This window comes from Mustela putorius, unplaced genomic scaffold (genome assembly GCF_011764305.1).
Source record: "Mustela putorius furo isolate JIRA1106 unplaced genomic scaffold, ASM1176430v1.1 tig00000040_pilon_pilon_pilon, whole genome shotgun sequence".
In the NCBI taxonomy this organism is placed as follows: Eukaryota; Metazoa; Chordata; class Mammalia; order Carnivora; family Mustelidae; genus Mustela; species Mustela putorius.
The window spans coordinates 929,345-939,929 of NW_025421261.1; the positions used below are offsets into that span (position 1 = coordinate 929,345).

Here is a 10,585-nt window from a genome sequence, read left to right on the forward strand (position 1 = left end):
GGGGAGGCCCAGCTGTAGGAGGCAAGCCTGAGGGAGCCAGAGGAGCGAGAGGAGGAGGGGGAGCCAGAAAGTCGGAACTGGGAGGGGGAAGAGGAGAAATATCTTTCATCTCACCCAGGAGAGCTGTGATTGAAGCCAGTTGATTCCTGAACTCCCTAAATACTCGGGTCCACAGAGTTCCTTTTCTGTTCATGCTAGTTTAAATGAGGGGTCTGCTGGCTCAGTCAGTAGAGCCCGTGCCTCTTGATCTTGGGGTTGTGAGTTCGAGTCCCATGTCAGGTATAGAGATTATTTAAAAATAAATTATCTCAAAATAATATAAAATAAATGAGGCCAAGTGAGTGCTACCTATTGCAGAAGCTGATGTTTCTTCATTCATTCAACAAATGCTTATTGTGTTCCTACCACATGCCAGGCCCTAAATGGGTATAGAGTAGGAGGGTTGGTCAACACATGGTCTTGCCCTCATTGAACTTATACCCTAGTGGAGAAAACAAACAAAACACACATACACATTCAGTTTGAATATAGATATTTCCTTTTACATCTTATAAAGGGCAAGAACAGGGCACAGGGAAATAGCAGGGAAGGAGAATGTCGGAGAGAGGACTGCAGTATTAGAAGAATAACATATTATTAGAATGACACGTAAAGAAAACGCGGAGGGCGGTTTGAGAGTGCGGATGAGGCGGACGGTGCAAACTCAGGAAACTTCGTAGTCAGGAGACGAGAAGCTTCATCCCAGCTCCGTCAAAAAACAAGAGCTTTCCTCGTCAAGAAAGAGATAGTAACTACCTTTATTTTTCCAAGGGCTATAACAAAAATCAAATGAGAAGGGGCGTCTGGGTGGCTCAGTCAGCGAGGCGTCCTCCCTTGGCTCAGGTCGTGATCTGGGGGTTCTGGGATGGAGCCCCGCCTCGGGCTCCCTGCTCCACGGGGAGCTGCTTCTCCCTCTGCCTGTCGCTCCCCCTGCGTGGGCGCGCTCTCTGTCAAATAAATAAACAAAATCTTAAAAAATAAAATCAAATGATAAAATATGGCTGCTGCCCATTTGAAAAAAGAAAGGGTGGTTAAAAAGCCAGCGTGCCCGTGACAGGGAGGACAGGACAACCTGGTGCTCCTGTGTGGAAGCCTGGACGCTGTCCCAGGACGGGGAGGCATCCCAGAGGCTAAAAGCAGGACGGACGCATGAGTAACTGGCCGCCAATGGTCGCTGAGAAGGTTGTTGTATATGTGAAGGACATGCAACACAATCTTTATTTACCGGTTTATTCCATCCTTCACTGTGTGGATGAGTACATTTTAGTTAATAATTTCCAACATTTGGGGCGCCTGGGTTCAGTTAGTAAGCGTCTGCCTTCAGCTCAGGTCATGATCCCAGGGTCCTGGGATCGAGTCCCGCATCAGGCTCTCCGCTTGGCGGGAAGCCTGCTTCTCCCTCTCCCGCTCCCCCTGCTTGTGTTCCCTCTCGCTGTGTCAAATAAATAAATAATCTAACAAATAATAATGATAATAATTTCTGACCTGCATTGTTCAGCAATATTCTGAGGAAACCTCTCTCAGTAATTTTAACATAATAATGTTTCATTCAACTGCTTAAGACAGTCTTCCTGTTTGTTTCCCACATGGCTTCTGTGCCTTCCTTTACAGGACACATTAGGTCCTTTGGAAAGAAATGCAAAAAACAAAATAGCAAAGAAGGAGCCACTACCATTTCTCTAATTCTTGAGTTGGTTTTTTAAAAATCCAATCATTCAAATAACACACTAGAATTGTGAAGAAATTCAAGTAGTACAGAAGGGCCTAAAATCAAATTTCCTCTCCTGAGCTACTCTCTGTGTCCAGGAGTGATCTAGCTTCACAGCTTCCTCCGGATCCTCCCACAGCCCTGTGTATCTGCACAGTCGGCTGAGTCTGGAGGACGTGAGGTCGTCTCCTGCCTCGAGAAAAGGAAGCAGTGGAGGGGCAGCGTGCGCGGGCCTGCCCCGGGGCCGACCGGCCCTGGCGTGTACTGTCCACTTCCAACGTAAGCATCAACCGGCCTGGGATCACATCGGCATCCGGGCAGAATATTCCAGTGTTCCCACTTTCTGGACTCCCTTTCCATGGATCAAAGCAAGCAGCTTGGGATTACGTCCGGCCAGGACGAGCGAGCGGAGTAGAGGCGTGAATTTGGTTCTCTGGCTGCCGACTGCTCTTCGACTGGTCCCCGCACTCCGGCCCTTGGGGCTGTGCTCGGGGAGGGCTAGGTGCTTCTCCCACTGAGCGGGGACCGGCCGTGCCTCCAGCCCCAGCAGGGAGACCTGCGGTTCTCTTCCTGGTCGCCCAGCGTCAGCCTGGATGTGGAAGGTCCCTGCCTTTATCCCCTCCCTGTCTGGAAGAGCCCAGCGTTGGCTTTTTTGAAGACAGATGCTAGTATGCTGGTCTTTTGTCTTTTTAATTCCCTCAGAGTTCCCCTTTTCATAAAAGGGAAGGCAAATGGGCATGAAGAGCATGTCCTACTGGGAAAACCAGCCCTTGGGCTGGGCAGAAGGGGAACGCGAAACTCAGAAGAGAGAGGCTGTGGTGCAGTTAAGGACCACAGAAGTGTGTGCACTGCGTTCTGATGCGTATGCATGACCCTGGCATTGTGGGGAGCGGATCCTGGGAGACTTTAAACAGCAGTGGCAGAGACCAGATTTTCCTTTGGGAAAAATTTCTGATGCCGGCAGTGGTAGGAGGTTGGAGGGGAACAAGCTGGAGGCCGTGAGGGCAGTTAGGAGGCTGTGGTGTATTTGAGAAGGAGCTGCTATGGGTCCAGCATCTTAATCCCTTCTTATACGGGAGGGAGTTTCCATTCTGTTGGCCTGTGCATTGGATCCTGAGCCAATCTGCTGCCATAAAAGACAGGAGGCCTGATGCAGCCTTGCCTGCAGCTGCGGTTAGGACTTCACGAGGCCAGAGTTCACTGTGGAGGTGCCAGCAGGAGAGGGGGCCACAGCGACCCCCACAGCTGTGATGCGGGGTCAGCGGGGATGGTGGCCGCGGGTAAGGCACCGAGAGGCCACAGGTGGCAGCCGCAGTGTCTTGGGGGCAGTGGCCTGATGCGATGACGTTCGGCTGCAGTTCTGGCTACCGGTGCTCCGTTTCTCCTGCCCGTGCTCTAAGTCGGAGTGTTCAGCTCGCTGAAAAATTTTCATTCAATTTTAAAAATAACCCTCAGAGGAGCTAAGGCCGGTGTCACCATTCTCATTAAGGGGAAGAACTGAAACTCTGAAAGGATATGTGATTTGCTTAAAATCGAGAGCCAGTGAGTGGCAAAACCAGCGCTGGGCCCACACCCGGACGTAGCAGGCTCCGTACGTTTTCCACCAGCCCTGCTCCTTGAACTGGGCAGCTCTGAGGACCTGTGGCAAGCGAAGGCGAGTGCAGGAAACTCCAGCTTCCTCCTGGCACAGCCTTCTGGAGTTACGTGGATGTCTATTAGGTTAAAAATTAGAAGTTGCTATTTAAAACAATACGTAATGGAGTAAAATGCAAATGCTAGGTAAAATTAGCACATTCGAATAAATTTCACCTTGGAAGGAAATAAGCATCTGGATTCCCGGGGGACACAAGAGCGTTCCTCTCGGTCGCATGCGCTCTGGTGGAACCTGGAGGGAGGCCCTGAAGTGAAACCTTAACCAGTCCCTGGGCTAGTGCTGCGATTAGCTCTGTGTCCCCGTTTAATTTAGTGAACACCGTATTTAACCTTATTTATCTGATCTTTGTGTATGTATGTAATAACCTCATCACAAATGTTGTTAAGGCCCAGAAGTCCGGAACATCTTAATAAATATGTAAATGTATTCGACCAAAGATTGTAGAGATGCAGATGCTAACTAATGCTCACAATACACATGAAACACCAGTAAATCCTCTGCTGAAAAAAAAACATAAAATGTATGATGCCTTTTCCATATCTCCACATGCCAAAATGACTGTGCGTCACCTGGAGATCGTTATGTGCGATGATTTCACAGTGAGGAAACAAAATCCGTTTCAATGAAAGGGTAAGGTAGATATGAATCATAATCATTCTAAATTATAGTCATTAAAATTCTATAAATTCAAAACATTTCAACTCTATAGCTTGGGCAATGAGTCTGTTCTGAGCAGCATTGACCAAATAGTGTTATTTTCAGATGTTCTAAGTATACGAGGTTACGTCTGACCACAAAACGTTGCCCTCGATTGCTACCGCGCGTGCCCAGTTACTGTTCCACGGTTTGTTCAGGCCCTGCTAGGTCTGGAGGCAAAGGGAAGCACCACAGTAACGTGTAAATAAGGAATTATAACATGGTGCAAGATATAATAGTAGAAGCACAAACAAGGCCCAATGGAAGCATCAGAAAATAAATTCTGTCTACAGGCATCACTGTGAGGCTCGTCTTTGTGCTCAGGGTCGACTCAGAGGGTGACAAGAACAGCTGCGGACAACAGGCTCGGAGGTCGGAGAGGGGTCAGAGGAGAGTATGTTGGGCCGAGAGGAGCTGCATGTCCAAAGACACGGGGACACGAGGACATGCAGTTGTTTCATGGCTTCGAAAAATTGCAAGAGTTTTTGCATTTATGGATCCTGACGTTGAAAAGCTGTGGTGGTAGAAAAGTTGGGCAAGCAGGGGACAGGTCGTCATGAAGGACCTTAAATAATCATGCCGTTTGGCTTTAGTGGACGTGGGGAAGACAGGAAGCATTTTGAGGCAGGAGCATAGCAAGAGGATGCTTACCCTTTGGAAAAATGACTCGGAAGATCGTGTGGGGAGTAGTTTGGAGAGGAAAGAGACAAAGGGAAGAGTGCAGGTGAAAAGTGACGGAGCCACGTGCAAACAGAGAGGAAGAGATGAGAAAATATGCAGGGAATATTTAAGTGATGGGACCACAGAAAATGAAAATAAAAGAATGTGGCGGGTCAAGAATGGTAAGGACTTAGACAAATGGGTGATTATCAAGTAAAGAAAAATCAATAAAATAAGAACAGAGAAATAACAGATTTGGTGGAAATAAAAATGAGCTCACTTTTGGCAGGACTGTGAGCTGCTGCCGGAGCGACAGTGTGGGCCGCGCTATACCCGGAGACCAGGGCCGCCCCAGTGCCTGCAGTCAACGACGGCCCGCGCAGCCGTGACCCCTGTGGCACTGAGGGAGCTTGCCCAATAGGGAAAAAGGATCCCGGCGAACAGCTGGAATGTGCCTCCGGACGGTGAGCAGCCCCACGTCTTTGTCAACAGTGATGGTCGGAAGGTGTTTTCTCCTTCACGCCTAGCGAGGTGCGCCGGGATGTGGTGACGGAAGGCTGGGCGGCGGGGCAGGAGGCTGGGCTCCCACTCCGGGCTCCCTCGGGAGCTCGCCGCGTGATGCCGAGCCGTCGGTTAGCCGTTCCCTTCCCTGGTGTCTTCATCTGTGGAACGCGGGGGCTGCACTGCGTGAGCTTGAGCGTCTGCAACTCTCCAACCGGTTCTGCCGATCTCATGACTTCTGACAGCCTCCAAGGAAGCTGCCGGGGAAACCTGAAATAACTGAAAATAGAGATGAAAAGAAATGTGGCCTCGTAAGAGACACAAGCCTTAGAGTTTCCTCATAAATAATGAAAAGCTGACTTAAAAAATATTTTTGCTACACTTTGGGAGCAGTTATTGTAGACTCTTATGAAATTTTGCAGCCTTTAATTGAAAGAGAATGACACCTGATCACAAATATTTGGGTTTTGATTGACCTTTTGGTCCAAGTTTTATTTATTTATTTATTTTTATTATTTTTGAAAACATTTTATTTTTATTCATTTATTTGAGAGAGAGAGAGAGCAAGTGAGAGAGAGAGCGTGAGAGGGGGGTGAGGTGGAGGCAGAGGGAGAAGCAGCCTCCAGCGGAGCGGACAGACCAACCCGGGGCTCCATGCCAGGACCCTGGGATCACGACCTGAGCTGAAGGCACATGCTTAAGCGACAGAGCCACCCAGGCACCCTTGATCCAAGGTTTTTAGGAAATAACTCTACAAGGTTGTCTCATTTAAAAGCCACCAACTTAGAGCTCATTGCAGTAGGGACTATGTCATAGGTCTGACCACGTGTGTCCCTTCTGGTCAGTTACGGCTGCTTGTAAATAACAGGAATAGAAAACATCTATTGTGATCGTATTGCACTTGAATCGTGTGTCCTTAGGATGGCAGTTCAGATGATGGCAGAGAAAGATCTTACGAACAGATGAACCTAAGATACTGAGCTGGTACCCGCAAAATTTGTGAAGAGTTCTCTCTTTGTGTTCCCCAAAGTGCCAGGTATGGTGGGCCAGAAGCACCGAAGAAACATGGACCGTAGCTCAACCGACAAACCAAACAGCCAGGACAGCCACGCACGGCTGTGTTGTAGTATCTGGCTGAACAGCTTCTGCAACATTGTTTTGTAGTTTTGATTGCGCTGCAGTCCGGCAGTCCCTTCTACGAAGCCCCGGACTGATCATTACTCTCTGAATGTCAGCAGACGATCTTGTCATGAGGAGCCCTGAGCACACGGGGACTTAGAGCCGTCACAGCTCTGAAAGCCCAGAACATAGAGCTTTGCATTGTGAATAGACCCGTGCCCGGGCACCTGGGTGGCTTAGCGGTGAAGCATCTGCCTTCGGCTCAGGTCGTGATGCCAGAGTCCTGGGACTGAGCCGCGTGTCCATCTCCCTCCTCTGAGGGGAGCCTGCTTTTCCCTCCCCCACTAGCCCCCCTGCTCCTGTTCTCTCTCTCTGGGTCTCTATCTGTCAATAAATACATAAATAAATCTTTCAAAAAAAGAAAAGAAAGAAATCTGTGCCAAAAGAGGAGGATTTGTTTACCTTAATCAGAGTTTGTGAAAATGTTTAAAAAATAAAAGCAGAGTGGAAAGGTTAAGAGCTAATGCACAGAAATCAATACACATACAACCAGAGCAGAAGAGAACAGCCACTGGAACAGAAGGGAAAAGCAAGCCCAGGAATAACAAAAAGACAAAGATGAAAGGAAAAAAAAATCCTAGGAATAAACAAAATAAGGAATGACTGATACGAAGAAAACTTTACAATGCTGCTGCACGATGTGTAGGGAGACTTGGGACAAGCGAAAGTCTTCGATTTTGGAAAGAGATCAAGATAGACTATTTGGTGAAACAAACGAGGAGCAGAGCAGCACGTGAAGTATCTTAGTATAAAAAAGAAAAATGAGAATCTACATTTCTATTTTCTTGTGTATGGAGAAACTCTGAAGAGATGCCTAAGAAACCTTCTATGAAGGGAATGGAAATTGCGCAGATAAGGGACGGGAAAGAGAGACAGGATTGTTCATACCCATTAGAGAGCACCTCCACTCTCAGTTTTGTAACTAAAAAGCATTCCGTTCCGTGTTTGCACTACAGTTTGTATACTCAGACTCCTGCCGATATGTAGATCATTTCCAGGCATTTGCTATTACAATCAATTCTACTATTAATCATATAAATGATGACCTTTTCAAGAAAAGGTATTAAACCATAAGTAAAACTTCCAACCATAAAAAGTTGCAGAAATAAGAACAGGACAGTTTCAAATGAAAGCTCCGGCATCTTCAATATAAATGGTGAAGTTCAGGACGGCAAGTCTTGGAAGAAGGAAATGTTAAGCATCTCTCCTTCCCCACTCCCCGCCCATTCCCTCGGCCCCAGAGTACAGAGCGCTCTTGCCTATGAATGAGGAAGCATCCCGGTGCCTGCGGAGCAGGTGAGAAGCGACTCCAATGACTTCGTCCACGCAAGTTTGCACAGGGCTCAAGTTTACAGAGCGAATTACTCAGCTGTCATCACGCTCAGTGTCTCCTCCCACGGAGGCTACTTTGCTCGATGGCTAGGTGTGGCGAGCTATTTATTGAAATATTAACGTCTACGGGCTCTCTCTTTCGTTTTCTCCCTACATCTGACGCAGAGAGCTCCCTTTCCGTTCCCGTGTCGCGGAGATGGCTTGAAGCTGACTGGAAAGCAGCAGCTTCCTGAGAAAGCCTCTCCGTTCGTTCGTTTAGCTCACACCAGAGATGGGGCTCGATATCCCGAGTGAAGAAAGGAGGAAGGCGAGTGCTTCTGGAAGTGGCAAGAGGAGAAGACGGCAGACAGCGGGCTCCGGGTGCTCAAAGTTACAGGGACCCAGTCCCGGCTCCCTCCCTGAGCCTCAGAGGGAGTGGCTGCCTGGCTTCTGAACTCGAGGTAACCAGGGCCCCAGCCCTGGTTGTCTCTTCGTCCAGTGAGTGGTCCAGGAGCAACTTCTCACTGGACGTCAAGGAATTGTTGACACCGTCAGCGTGTCAGCCGCCAGCATGGACTGGAGAATAGAGTTGTTTTCTCTGTGGCTCGGTTAGAAATCCTTTAAGCTGTAAATAATGAGAAACTCACCATACAGTGGCTTAACAAAGAGTAGGTATTTCTTTTTCCTCTCACAGGAAGAAGTTCTAGAAGGAAGTGGCTCACGGAACTGGTTCAGTGGTTCAACGATGCTGGGGCCACCAAGTGTGCAGCTCTCCTGGGCCGTCCTTCATGACTGCAAGATGGCTGCTGTGACACCATGTCCCTATTAAGTCCGGAGAATAAGAGGAAGAGAGAACTCGAGGGTCTTCACCCATTTTGTCAGGAAAAACAAGTCGTTTCCTACACCCGCAGCAGAAAGAAGTTCTCTTACCTCTCATTAGTCAGGACCATCACTGACCACTTGTCTACGGCTCACATCAAGGAAGGTGGCAAAGCAAAAGGGACTTGGGGGGACACCTGTGGGTTAGCCAAAGCCGCAGTGACTGCTACACCCAATCTGGGGACACTGCATGTGCATCCTGAGTCTTTATGATCAGCGGGTGATGAAATCCCCAAAGACTCAATCTTCCTCCACCTAGTGAGGTACCGTGGGAGTAGAATGAATTTTAAAGAAACCAACGAAGATGAAATAAACACATTCTTTTTAATCAACAACAAAATAAAAGGTAAAGGTGATGCTTCTTGCATGTCAGAGTCTGCGGTTGTAAATTCATTACATCTTGCACAAGCATCAGTGATCTTTAAAAAAAAAGAAAAGAAAAAGAACTTTGCCTTTGAGGGGTCAGTTTGAAACAAAGGGAAGAAAGGAAGGAAAGAAAGGGAAAGAAGCAGCGGCAGGAAAAGCTTCCTCGCAAGTGGTTACCAAACCTGTTCATCTTGGGCCTGAGAACTCAACTGCGGACATTCACACACTAGCAATGAACATGAACCCAGTTTACGAGGCATGTTTGAGTGAAGGTCAACATTATTTCCACATAGTCATAGAACCTCTGAAATTTGCACACAGGTGGCTGCAGAGGGGCTCTTTCCACGTCTCACCTAAGTGGATAATGCCTGTATTTTAAATATCAGATCTGAGTCTCTCTGTGTTAAATGGATCGGTTCCCCCAAACCTAATCTTGCCCGGCAGGTGGCCCGTATTTCTGAATGTCTGTTCTGTGCTTGCGTTCCTGCGGACTTGACTTCCGCTTTATTTTTAACTGACATTAGACTAGTTAACTCCGTTGTCTCTTAGCCCTGGTTCTGGATCCCTCTCTTCCTTCTTCCCGGCTCTGCTTGGGTGCTCTCTTCTGCTCTTCCAAAGAATGTGTGTGTCTCCTCACCGGCTGGCTGTCTTCTCTCCCCAGAGGTAGCGCGAGGGCAGCAGTCTCAGGGGTGGCAGCCGAACGTGGGACCAAGCAAACAAGCCGCTGCTTGTTAGAGAGAGAGATCATTAACTTCAGATCATTAAGAGCAATTCGTCAGCTTATCTCTTTCAAACCTGGGATAAGGAAGTCATTTCCCAGTGCTAACCCCTGGCCAGCTACAACTCCTATGCATCTGACCGGGATCGATGAAACTGATGGGCGGCCCTTGGAACTTCTCCCCGGATTCTCTATAATGTGAAATTCCATATCATGGAATTATTGTTAATATTAACAAGAAGGATGTTTGGAGTTCCTAAGGTGAAATACGTCATGTGACTGGAACATCCTGGAATGTTCTGGATGGAACTGGAAATCCCTTTGGGAAGACGGGGTGTGGATACAGGGAACATCACCTTTATCGCAGAGCCAAGATCTCGAAGGCCTGTGGGTCTAGTCTCGTTGGTATGTAGCTAAGGACAGGGCCCAGCACTTTTTGAACACGGCTTCTCCCACTTGAAAAGGAGGAGTAAGGGACGCCTGGGTGGCTCAGTGGGTTAAGCTGCTGCCTTCGGCTCAGGTCATGATCTCAGGGTCCTGGGATCGAGTCCCGCATCGGGCTCTCTGCTCAGCAGGGAGCCTGCTTCCCTCTCTCTCTCTCTGCCTGCCTCTCCATCTACTTGTGATTTCTCTCTGTCAAATAAATAAATAAAAATCTTTTAAAAAAAAAAAAAAAAAAAAAAAAAAAAAAAAGAAAAGGAGGAGTAATTAGTTTCTTCTGCGTGTGTGATGCATGTCCTTTAAAGAGCAGATGTGGCACAAAGCCAGGGAACCTTCTGGAACCCTTTCTCACCTGAGCCCCTTCCAAAGTTCCATACGGCCTGTTTTCTAACTTCACATCACTTTTCTTAAAGACGACCGCCTTAAGTTGCGT

General features: G+C 48.0%; 1 long non-coding RNA gene across 1 annotated transcript; it reads right to left on the minus strand.

Annotated features, from left to right (window-relative positions):
- Positions 1–1,440: 1,440 nt before the first annotated feature.
- Positions 1,441–10,194, minus strand: LOC123388233. The gene is made up of 3 exons (XR_006602842.1): positions 8,396–10,194; positions 5,038–5,537; positions 1,441–3,459 (listed from the first exon to the last, which is right to left on the minus strand). It is a non-coding gene; the product is annotated as an uncharacterized LOC123388233 (long non-coding RNA).
- Between the last annotated feature and the right edge of the window lie 391 nt (positions 10,195–10,585).